The 12,279-nt window shown below is 26.3% G+C and overlaps 2 long non-coding RNA genes across 2 annotated transcripts; both read right to left on the bottom strand.

Annotated features, from left to right (window-relative positions):
* Positions 1 to 5,285: 5,285 nt before the first annotated feature.
* Positions 5,286 to 6,242, bottom strand: LOC132926811 (uncharacterized). Its single transcript, XR_009661535.1, has 2 exons — positions 6,119 to 6,242; positions 5,286 to 5,463 (listed from the first exon to the last, which is right to left on the bottom strand). It is a non-coding gene; the product is annotated as an uncharacterized LOC132926811 (long non-coding RNA).
* A 2,547-nt stretch (positions 6,243 to 8,789) lies between these two features.
* Positions 8,790 to 9,746, bottom strand: LOC132926810 (uncharacterized). Its single transcript, XR_009661534.1, has 2 exons — positions 9,623 to 9,746; positions 8,790 to 8,967 (listed from the first exon to the last, which is right to left on the bottom strand). It is a non-coding gene; the product is annotated as an uncharacterized LOC132926810 (long non-coding RNA).
* Between the last annotated feature and the right edge of the window lie 2,533 nt (positions 9,747 to 12,279).

Below are 12,279 nucleotides of genomic sequence, written 5' to 3'. Positions count from 1 at the left end.
ATGATTGTCATGCCACATTTACCATGCACAATCACATTATGTATATATATTACGAATATATTATATAATATATTATATATATTATGAATATATATATTTACAACAGCGAACTAATTTATAATACTCGTAATTAACATTATTCATTACTAATATTTAAGTTCAACTATATAAATTCTCGTAGATGGTAAATTAAATTTGCAGATATTAATTATATTATCTAGTATCTACAAAAAAAAAAATTTCACCATCCACGACTTAGCGCGCCCCTAGGCTATAGCCTAAGTAAATCCGGCCCTGATGAGGACACATCATTATTGAACACTAATCCTAAACAGCCCAACAGCATCTCGACAGTGTATCTTACACCAATCCCGTCTAAAACCAGACTATGGTCAGAACTCAGAGGAGACCTACATCGCTAAGATGGTTGGCGATGTCTCCATATACGACCCGGCATCCCCGTCAAAACAGAATATTCCCACTAGTTTTCTTGAGTGACAGGGTTGAAAGTTGAAACCTATAAGTTTTACCAGGCAAGCCTGGCACTGTGCCAGCTACACCTGTGCAGAATTCTATAGGCCTGCACTGTCATTCCTAACGTGTCATTTATTATTTTTATTTTTCTATATGCAGCATATTAGGCATATTTCGTCAGGATATTTTCATAAACCTCTCACTGATACTAATGCCTAGTATTCTGGATAATTTTCTCGTTTTCAATTTTAATATTACCTGTCACCTGATATACAACTATCTAGTTTCTTTCTGAGACGGTTCGGCCGACGGATGTCGTCCCTACTACGGCGACGCTCACGCCCTCTGTTGGTGTATACATTTAATAATTGACTGTTTTATAAGCAGATTAAAATAGGAATTCATAATATTTCTCAAACTTATCATATAAAAACATGTTTTATAGTGTTTATGAAGAATCAGCTAACATAATATCTATAGAAGTTAATAATAGTAAATAAGAATCATTTACTTAATATAATGGTCTGGATTTCATGACACTAACTTAAGAATTGAGTGTTTTATAAGCAGATAATAATTTGAATTTTTAATATTGGTAAAGATTATCATATAAAATAATGTATTATAGAGTATATAAAGTATCTGCTTAAATGAAATGTATGCAAGTTAATAATAAATAATTAGAATCATTTTCTTAATATAGTGGTGTAGGTTTCAAGAGATTAACTTGAGAATTGTGTGTTTTATAAGCAGTTCTAAATATAAATAATAATATTCATCAAAATTATCATATAAAATCATGTTTATAGTGTTTATGAAGTATCTGCTTAAATGAAATGTATGCAAGTTAATAATAAAAAATTAGAATCATTTTCTTAATATAGTGGTCCAGGTTTCAAGAGATAAACTTGAGAATTGTGGGTTTTATAAGCAGTTAAAAACATAAATATTTAATATTCGTCATAATTATCATATAAAATCATGTTTATAGTGTTTATGAAGTATCTGCTTAAATGAAATGTATGCAAGTTAATAATAAAAAATTAGAATCATTTTCTTAATATAGTGGTCCAGGTTTCAAGAGATTAACTCGAGAAATTGTGTGTTTTATAAACAGTTAAAAAAATGAATTTTTAATATTCGTCAAAATTGTCATCGTAAAAAAGCATGTTTTATAGTGTTATTGAAGTATCAGCTTAAACGAAATGTATGCAAGTTACTAATGGTAACTCTTAAGAATGAAAATTACAAGTCAAAGGTATTTACTAATATTTATTTCAGATTATTAACAAATCTCAATTGTTTCACTGCCATTAATTTACTGTCAATTATATTCAATAACCATTACACGCACATTACATAAACCCAATATTATTAGCAGTATCTTCTAGTCCATTTTCAGCATAGGATGATGATACCTTCGTAAGTGGTAGAAATGTGAATTCATGTTTCTGCATGCCGTAAGTGATCTGACAAACATGTCCATCTGAAAAAATGTAGTAAGTTAATAATGTATAATTGTTAAAGAATAACTTGAGAATTCAGTATTTTATAAGCAGTTAAAAATATGAATATAAAATACGAGTCAAAATAATCATATACAAAACATGTTTTATAGTGTCTATGAAGTAACAGCTTAAATGAAATGTATGCAAATTAACAATGGTAAATTAGAATCATTTTCTTAATATAGTGGTCCAGGTTTCAAGATATTAACTTGATAATTGTGGGTTTTATAAGCAGTTAAAAACATAAATATTTAATATTCGTCAAAATTATCATATAAAATCATGTATTATAGAGTATATAAAGTATCTGCTTAAATGAAATGTATGCAAGTTAATAATGGTAAATTAGAGTAATTTTCTTAATATAGTCGTCCAGGATTCAAGAGATTAACTTAAGAATTGTATGTTTTATAAGCAGTTAAAAATATAAATTTAAAATACGAGTCAAAATAATCATATAAAAACATGTTTTATAGTATTTATGAAGTATCAGCTTACATGATATATATGAAAGTTAGTAATGGTAAATAAGAATCATTTACTTAATCTAATGGTCTGGATTTCATGACACTAAGTTTTTGTTATACTGCAATTATGTTGCTATCAGTTACATTTAATTACCATTACACGTACATCGCATAAATCCAATATTATTATCAGTATCTTCTAGTCCATTTTCAACATAGGATGTTGTAACTTTCTTATGTGGTAGAAATGGTAATTCATGTCTCAGCATGTCTTGAATGATCTGCTGTACCGCAATCTGAAAGAATTTACTCAGTTAAATATGTATAGTGGTTGGAGAATAACTTGAGAATACAGTGTTTTACAAGCAGTTCAAAGTATGACTTTGTAATATTTGTTTAAATTACCATGTAAAATCATGTCAAAATTCAGAATATTAAATCATTTTTTATTGTGTTTATGAAGTTTCAGCTTAAATGTAATATTTGAATGTCAATTATGGAAAATTAGAATCATTTGCTTACAATCTAATGGTCAGGGTTTCATGACACTGATTTTTTTTTACACTACTATTAATTTAATATCAATTATATTCAATATCCATTACTCGTACTTTGCATAAAACTATTATTATTATCAGGATCGTCTAGTCCATTTTCAACGTAGGATGTTGAAACTTTCCCATGTGGTAGAAATGGTAATTCATGTCTCAATATGTCCTGAGTATATCTGGTGTACTGCCATCTAAAAAAAAATAGTAAGTTAAATATGTATAATGGTTGGATGATAAAATGTCACTACTAGATACCATAAGGAGAACGACAATTTTTATATGACAACTAGTACGTGGACAACACTGAGTAATTCAGAAGTGGAAACTATCAAAACATAAACTAACGGACAAACTTCATTTTTATACAAAATACATGAAAGGAATTTACAATTGAAACTTAAATACAAATACGAATGTAAAACTGCAAAACATGTATAACAGATGATAATAAATAATAATTATGATAAGCCATAAAAGATAGTACAAATATACCAGAATGTTTTGTAGAAGAAATTCAAATGTATTATGAGTGTAACTAAAGAATACATTTGTACAACAACTGAAAATCGCTCCTTTTCAATACGAAAAAATGTTAAGTTGTATTATTGGTCAGAATTGACTTATAAAATCATATTTTATAGTTTTTATGAAGTAAAAATATCAGGTAAAATGAAAAAAGTGAAAGTTAAAAATTATAAATTAGAATCATTTTCTTGATCTAGTAGTCAAGGGTCAAGAAACTTACTTGTGTTAACTTCGGGCATAAAATATGAACAATTCGTTTATAATATCAAAAATCTTAATTAATAAATAACGAGTAGACTCAAAAGCTAAGTAAAAACAACGACCCGTTACGACACACAGTAGTACGGTGAACGCCACACAACTATCTAGTTTCTTTCTGAGGCGGTTCGGCCGACGGATGTCGTCCCTACTACGGCGACGCTCACGCCCTCTGTTGGTGTATACATTTAATAATTGACTGTTTTATAAGCAGATTAAAATAGGAATTCATAATATTTCTCAAACTTATCATATAAAAACATGTTTTATAGTGTTTATGAAGAATCAGCTAACATAATATCTATAGAAGTTAATAATAGTAAATAAGAATCATTTACTTAATATAATGGTCTGGATTTCATGACACTAACTTAAGAATTGAGTGTTTTATAAGCAGATAATAATTTGAATTTTTAATATTGGTAAAGATTATCATATAAAATAATGTATTATAGAGTATATAAAGTATCTGCTTAAATGAAATGTATGCAAGTTAATAATAAATAATTAGAATCATTTTCTTAATATAGTGGTGTAGGTTTCAAGAGATTAACTTGAGAATTGTGGGTTTTATAAGCAGTTAAAAACATAAATATTTAATATTCGTCAAAATTATCATATAAAATCATGTTTTATAGTGTTTATGAAGTATCTGCTTAAATGAAATGTATGCAAGTTAATAATAATAAATTAGAATCATTTTCTTAATATAGTGGTGTAGGTTTCAAGAGATTAACTTGAGAATTGTGGGTTTTATAAGCAGTTCTAATTATAAATATTTAATATTCATCAAAATTATCATATAAAATCATGTTTTATAGTGTTTATGAAGTATCTGCTTAAATGAAATGTATGCAAGTTAATAATAAAAAATTAGAATCATTTTTTTAATATAGTGGTATAGGTTTCAAGAGATTTACTTGAGAATTGTGTGTTTTATAAGCAGTTCTAATTATAAATATTTAATATTCATCAAAATTATCATATAAAATCATAATTATAGTGTTTATGAAGTATCTGCTTAAATGAAATGTATGCAAGTTAATAATAATAAATTAGAATCATTTTCTTAATATAGTCGTCCAGGTTTCAAGAGATTAACTTGAGAATTGTGGGTTTTATAAGCAGTTAAAAACATAAATATTTAATATTCGTCAAAATTATCATATAAAATCATGTTTATAGTGTTTATGAAGTATCTGCTTAAATGAAATGTATGCAAGTTAATAATAAAAAATTAGACTCATTTTCTTAATATAGTGGTCCAGGTTTCAAGAGATTAACTCAAGAAATTGTGTGTTTTATAAACAGTTAAAAAAATGAATTTTTAATATTCGTCAAAATTGTCATCGTAAAAAAGCATGTTTTATAGTGTTATTGAAGTATCAGCTTAAACGAAATGTATGCAAGTTACTAATGGTAACTCTTAAGAATGAAAATTACAAGTCAAAGGTGTTTACTAATATTTATTTCAGATTATTAACAAATCTCAATTGTTTCACTGCCATTAATTTACTGTCAATTATATTCAATAACCATTACACGCACATTACATAAACCCAATATTATTAGCAGTATCTTCTAGTCCATTTTCAGCATAGGATGTTGATACCTTCGTAAGTGGTAGAAATGTGAATTCATGTTTCTGCATGCCTTAAGTGATCTGACAAACATGTCCATCTGAAAAAATGTAGTAAGTTAATAATGTATAATTGTTAAAGAATAACTTGAGAATTCAGTATTTTATAAGCAGTTAAAAATATGAATATAAAATACGAGTCAAAATAATCATATACAAAACATGTTTTATAGTGTCTATGAAGTAACAGCTTAAATGAAATGTATGCAAATTAACAATGGTAAATTAGAATCATTTTCTTAATATAGTGGTCCAGGTTTCAAGATATTAACTTGATAATTGTGGGTTTTATAAGCAGTTAAAAACATAAATATTTAATATTCGTCAAAATTATCATATAAAATCATGTATTATAGAGTATATAAAGTATCTGCTTAAATGAAATGTATGCAAGTTAATAATGGTAAATTAGAGTAATTTTCTTAATATAGTCGTCCAGGATTCAAGAGATTAACTTAAGAATTGTATGTTTTATAAGCAGTTAAAAATATAAATTTAAAATACGAGTCAAAATAATCATATAAAAACATGTTTTATAGTATTTATGAAGTATCAGCTTACATGATATATATGAAAGTTAGTAATGGTAAATAAGAATCATTTACTTAATCTAATGGTCTGGATTTCATGACACTAAGTTTTTGTTATACTGCAATTATGTTGCTATCAGTTACATTTAATTACCATTACACGTACATCGCATAAATCCAATATTATTATCAGTATCTTCTAGTCCATTTTCAACATAGGATGTTGTAACTTTCTTATGTGGTAGAAATGGTAATTCATGTCTCAGCATGTCTTGAATGATCTGCTGTACCGCAATCTGAAAGAATTTACTCAGTTAAATATGTATAGTGGTTGGAGAATAACTTGAGAATACAGTGTTTTACAAGCAGTTCAAAGTATGACTTTGTAATATTTGTTTAAATTACCATGTAAAATCTTGTCAAAATTCAGAATATTAAATCATTTTTTATTGTGTTTATGAAGTTTCAGCTTAAATGTAATATTTGAATGTCAATTATGGAAAATTAGAATCATTTGCTTACAATCTAATGGTCAGGGTTTCATGACACTGATTTTTTTTTACACTACTATTAATTTAATATCAATTATATTCAATATCCATTACTCGTACTTTGCATAAAACTATTATTATTATCAGGATCGTCTAGTCCATTTTCAACGTAGGATGTTGAAACTTTCCCATGTGGTAGAAATGGTAATTCATGTCTCAATATGTCCTGAGTATATCTGGTGTACTGCCATCTAAAAAAAAATAGTAAGTTAAATATGTATAATGGTTGGATGATAAAATGTCACTACTAGATACCATAAGGAGAACGACAATTTTTATATGACAACTAGTACGTGGACAACACTGAGTAATTCAGAAGTGGAAACTATCAAAACATAAACTAACGGACAAACTTCATTTTTATACAAAATACATGAAAGGAATTTACAATTGAAACTTAAATACAAATACGAATGTAAAACTGCAAAACATGTATAACAGATGATAATAAATAATAATTATGATAAGCCATAAAAGATAGTACAAATATACCAGAATGTTTTGTAGAAGAAATTCAAATGTATTATGAGTGTAACTAAAGAATACATTTTGTACAACAACTGAAAATCGCTCCTTTTCAATACGAAAAAATGTTAAGTTGTATTATTGGTCAGAATTGACTTATAAAATCATATTTTATAGTTTTTATGAAGTAAAAATATCAGGTAAAATGAAAAAAGTGAAAGTTAAAAATTATAAATTAGAATCATTTTCTTGATCTAGTAGTCAAGGGTCAAGAAACTTACTTGTGTTAACTTCGGGCATAAAATATGAACAATTCGTTTATAATATCAAAAATCTTAATTAATAAATAACGAGTAGACTCAAAAGCTAAGTAAAAACAACGACCCGTTACGACACACAGCAGTACGGTGAACGCCACACAACTATTTAGTTTCTTTCTGAGGCGGTTCGGCCGACGGATGTCGTCCCTACTACGGCGACGCTCACGCCCTCTGTTGGTGTATACATTTAATAATTGACTGTTTTATAAGCAGATTAAAATAGGAATTCATAATATTTCTCAAACTTATCATATAAAAACATGTTTTATAGTGTTTATGAAGAATCAGCTAACATAATATCTATAGAAGTTAATAATAGTAAATAAGAATCATTTACTTAATATAATGATCTGGATTTCATGACACTAACTTAAGAATTGAGTGTTTTATAAGCAGATAATAATTTGAATTTTTAATATTGGTAAAGATTATCATATAAAATAATGTATTATAGAGTATATAAAGTATCTGCTTAAATGAAATGTATGCAAGTTAATAATAAATAATTAGAATCATTTTCTTAATATAGTGGTGTAGGTTTCAAGAGATTAACTTGAGAATTGTGGGTTTTATAAGCAGTTAAAAACATAAATATTTAATATTCGTCAAAATTATCATATAAAATCATGTTTTATAGTGTTTATGAAGTATCTGCTTAAATGAAATGTATGCAAGTTAATAATAATAAATTAGAATCATTTTCTTAATATAGTGGTGTAGGTTTCAAGAGATTAACTTGAGAATTGTGGGTTTTATAAGCAGTTCTAATTATAAATATTTAATATTCATCAAAATTATCATATAAAATCATGTTTTATAGTGTTTATGAAGTATCTGCTTAAATGAAATGTATGCAAGTTAATAATAAAAAATTAGAATCATTTTTTTAATATAGTGGTATAGGTTTCAAGAGATTTACTTGAGAATTGTGTGTTTTATAAGCAGTTCTAATTATAAATATTTAATATTCATCAAAATTATCATATAAAATCATAATTATAGTGTTTATGAAGTATCTGCTTAAATGAAATGTATGCAAGTTAATAATAATAAATTAGAATCATTTTCTTAATATAGTCGTCCAGGTTTCAAGAGATTAACTTGAGAATTGTGGGTTTTATAAGCAGTTAAAAACATAAATATTTAATATTCGTCAAAATTATCATATAAAATCATGTTTATAGTGTTTATGAAGTATCTGCTTAAATGAAATGTATGCAAGTTAATAATAAAAAATTAGACTCATTTTCTTAATATAGTGGTCCAGGTTTCAAGAGATTAACTCGAGAAATTGTGTGTTTTATAAACAGTTAAAAAAATGAATTTTTAATATTCGTCAAAATTGTCATCGTAAAAAAGCATGTTTTATAGTGTTATTGAAGTATCAGCTTAAACGAAATGTATGCAAGTTACTAATGGTAACTCTTAAGAATGAAAATTACAAGTCAAAGGTGTTTACTAATATTTATTTCAGATTATTAACAAATCTCAATTGTTTCACTGCCATTAATTTACTGTCAATTATATTCAATAACCATTACACGCACATTACATAAACCCAATATTATTAGCAGTATCTTCTAGTCCATTTTCAGCATAGGATGTTGATACCTTCGTAAGTGGTAGAAATGTGAATTCATGTTTCTGCATGCCTTAAGTGATCTGACAAACATGTCCATCTGAAAAAATGTAGTAAGTTAATAATGTATAATTGTTAAAGAATAACTTGAGAATTCAGTATTTTATAAGCAGTTAAAAATATGAATATAAAATACGAGTCAAAATAATCATATACAAAACATGTTTTATAGTGTCTATGAAGTAACAGCTTAAATGAAATGTATGCAAATTAACAATGGTAAATTAGAATCATTTTCTTAATATAGTGGTCCAGGTTTCAAGATATTAACTTGATAATTGTGGGTTTTATAAGCAGTTAAAAACATAAATATTTAATATTCGTCAAAATTATCATATAAAATCATGTATTATAGAGTATATAAAGTATCTGCTTAAATGAAATGTATGCAAGTTAATAATGGTAAATTAGAGTAATTTTCTTAATATAGTCGTCCAGGATTCAAGAGATTAACTTAAGAATTGTATGTTTTATAAGCAGTTAAAAATATAAATTTAAAATACGAGTCAAAATAATCATATAAAAACATGTTTTATAGTATTTATGAAGTATCAGCTTACATGATATATATGAAAGTTAGTAATGGTAAATAAGAATCATTTACTTAATCTAATGGTCTGGATTTCATGACACTAAGTTTTTGTTATACTGCAATTATGTTGCTATCAGTTACATTTAATTACCATTACACGTACATCGCATAAATCCAATATTATTATCAGTATCTTCTAGTCCATTTTCAACATAGGATGTTGTAACTTTCTTATGTGGTAGAAATGGTAATTCATGTCTCAGCATGTCTTGAATGATCTGCTGTACCGCAATCTGAAAGAATTTACTCAGTTAAATATGTATAGTGGTTGGAGAATAACTTGAGAATACAGTGTTTTACAAGCAGTTCAAAGTATGACTTTGTAATATTTGTTTAAATTACCATGTAAAATCTTGTCAAAATTCAGAATATTAAATCATTTTTTATTGTGTTTATGAAGTTTCAGCTTAAATGTAATATTTGAATGTCAATTATGGAAAATTAGAATCATTTGCTTACAATCTAATGGTCAGGGTTTCATGACACTGATTTTTTTTTACACTACTATTAATTTAATATCAATTATATTCAATATCCATTACTCGTACTTTGCATAAAACTATTATTATTATCAGGATCGTCTAGTCCATTTTCAACGTAGGATGTTGAAACTTTCCCATGTGGTAGAAATGGTAATTCATGTCTCAATATGTCCTGAGTATATCTGGTGTACTGCCATCTAAAAAAAAATAGTAAGTTAAATATGTATAATGGTTGGATGATAAAATGTCACTACTAGATACCATAAGGAGAACGACAATTTTTATATGACAACTAGTACGTGGACAACACTGAGTAATTCAGAAGTGGAAACTATCAAAACATAAACTAACGGACAAACTTCATTTTTATACAAAATACATGAAAGGAATTTACAATTGAAACTTAAATACAAATACGAATGTAAAACTGCAAAACATGTATAACAGATGATAATAAATAATAATTATGATAAGCCATAAAAGATAGTACAAATATACCAGAATGTTTTGTAGAAGAAATTCAAATGTATTATGAGTGTAACTAAAGAATACATTTTGTACAACAACTGAAAATCGCTCCTTTTCAATACGAAAAAATGTTAAGTTGTATTATTGGTCAGAATTGACTTATAAAATCATATTTTATAGTTTTTATGAAGTAAAAATATCAGGTAAAATGAAAAAAGTGAAAGTTAAAAATTATAAATTAGAATCATTTTCTTGATCTAGTAGTCAAGGGTCAAGAAACTTACTTGTGTTAACTTCGGGCATAAAATATGAACAATTCGTTTATAATATCAAAAATCTTAATTAATAAATAACGAGTAGACTCAAAAGCTAAGTAAAAACAACGACCCGTTACGACACACAGCAGTACGGTGAACGCCACACAACTATTTAGTTTCTTTCTGAGGCGGTTCGGCCGACGGATGTCGTCCCTACTACGGCGACGCTCACGCCCTCTGTTGGTGTATACATTTAATAATTGACTGTTTTATAAGCAGATTAAAATAGGAATTCATAATATTTCTCAAACTTATCATATAAAAACATGTTTTATAGTGTTTATGAAGAATCAGCTAACATAATATCTATAGAAGTTAATAATAGTAAATAAGAATCATTTACTTAATATAATGATCTGGATTTCATGACACTAACTTAAGAATTGAGTGTTTTATAAGCAGATAATAATTTGAATTTTTAATATTGGTAAAGATTATCATATAAAATAATGTATTATAGAGTATATAAAGTATCTGCTTAAATGAAATGTATGCAAGTTAATAATAAATAATTAGAATCATTTTCTTAATATAGTGGTGTAGGTTTCAAGAGATTAACTTGAGAATTGTGGGTTTTATAAGCAGTTAAAAACATAAATATTTAATATTCGTCAAAATTATCATATAAAATCATGTTTTATAGTGTTTATGAAGTATCTGCTTAAATGAAATGTATGCAAGTTAATAATAATAAATTAGAATCATTTTCTTAATATAGTGGTGTAGGTTTCAAGAGATTAACTTGAGAATTGTGGGTTTTATAAGCAGTTCTAATTATAAATATTTAATATTCATCAAAATTATCATATAAAATCATGTTTTATAGTGTTTATGAAGTATCTGCTTAAATGAAATGTATGCAAGTTAATAATAAAAAATTAGAATCATTTTTTTAATATAGTGGTATAGGTTTCAAGAGATTTACTTGAGAATTGTGTGTTTTATAAGCAGTTCTAATTATAAATATTTAATATTCATCAAAATTATCATATAAAATCATAATTATAGTGTTTATGAAGTATCTGCTTAAATGAAATGTATGCAAGTTAATAATAATAAATTAGAATCATTTTCTTAATATAGTCGTCCAGGTTTCAAGAGATTAACTTGAGAATTGTGGGTTTTATAAGCAGTTAAAAACATAAATATTTAATATTCGTCAAAATTATCATATAAAATCATGTTTATAGTGTTTATGAAGTATCTGCTTAAATGAAATGTATGCAAGTTAATAATAAAAAATTAGACTCATTTTCTTAATATAGTGGTCCAGGTTTCAAGAGATTAACTCGAGAAATTGTGTGTTTTATAAACAGTTAAAAAAATGAATTTTTAATATTCGTCAAAATTGTCATCGTAAAAAAGCATGTTTTATAGTGTTATTGAAGTATCAGCTTAAACGAAATGTATGCAAGTTACTAATGGTAACTCTTAAGAATGAAAATTACAAGTCAAAGGTGTTTACTAATATTTATTTCAGATTATTAACAAAT

Source organism: Rhopalosiphum padi, chromosome 3 (assembly GCF_020882245.1).
Source record: "Rhopalosiphum padi isolate XX-2018 chromosome 3, ASM2088224v1, whole genome shotgun sequence".
Taxonomy (NCBI): domain Eukaryota; kingdom Metazoa; phylum Arthropoda; class Insecta; order Hemiptera; family Aphididae; genus Rhopalosiphum; species Rhopalosiphum padi.
The sequence above is the reverse complement of the archived record's forward strand: the minus strand, read 5'-3'. Positions and strand labels throughout refer to the sequence as shown.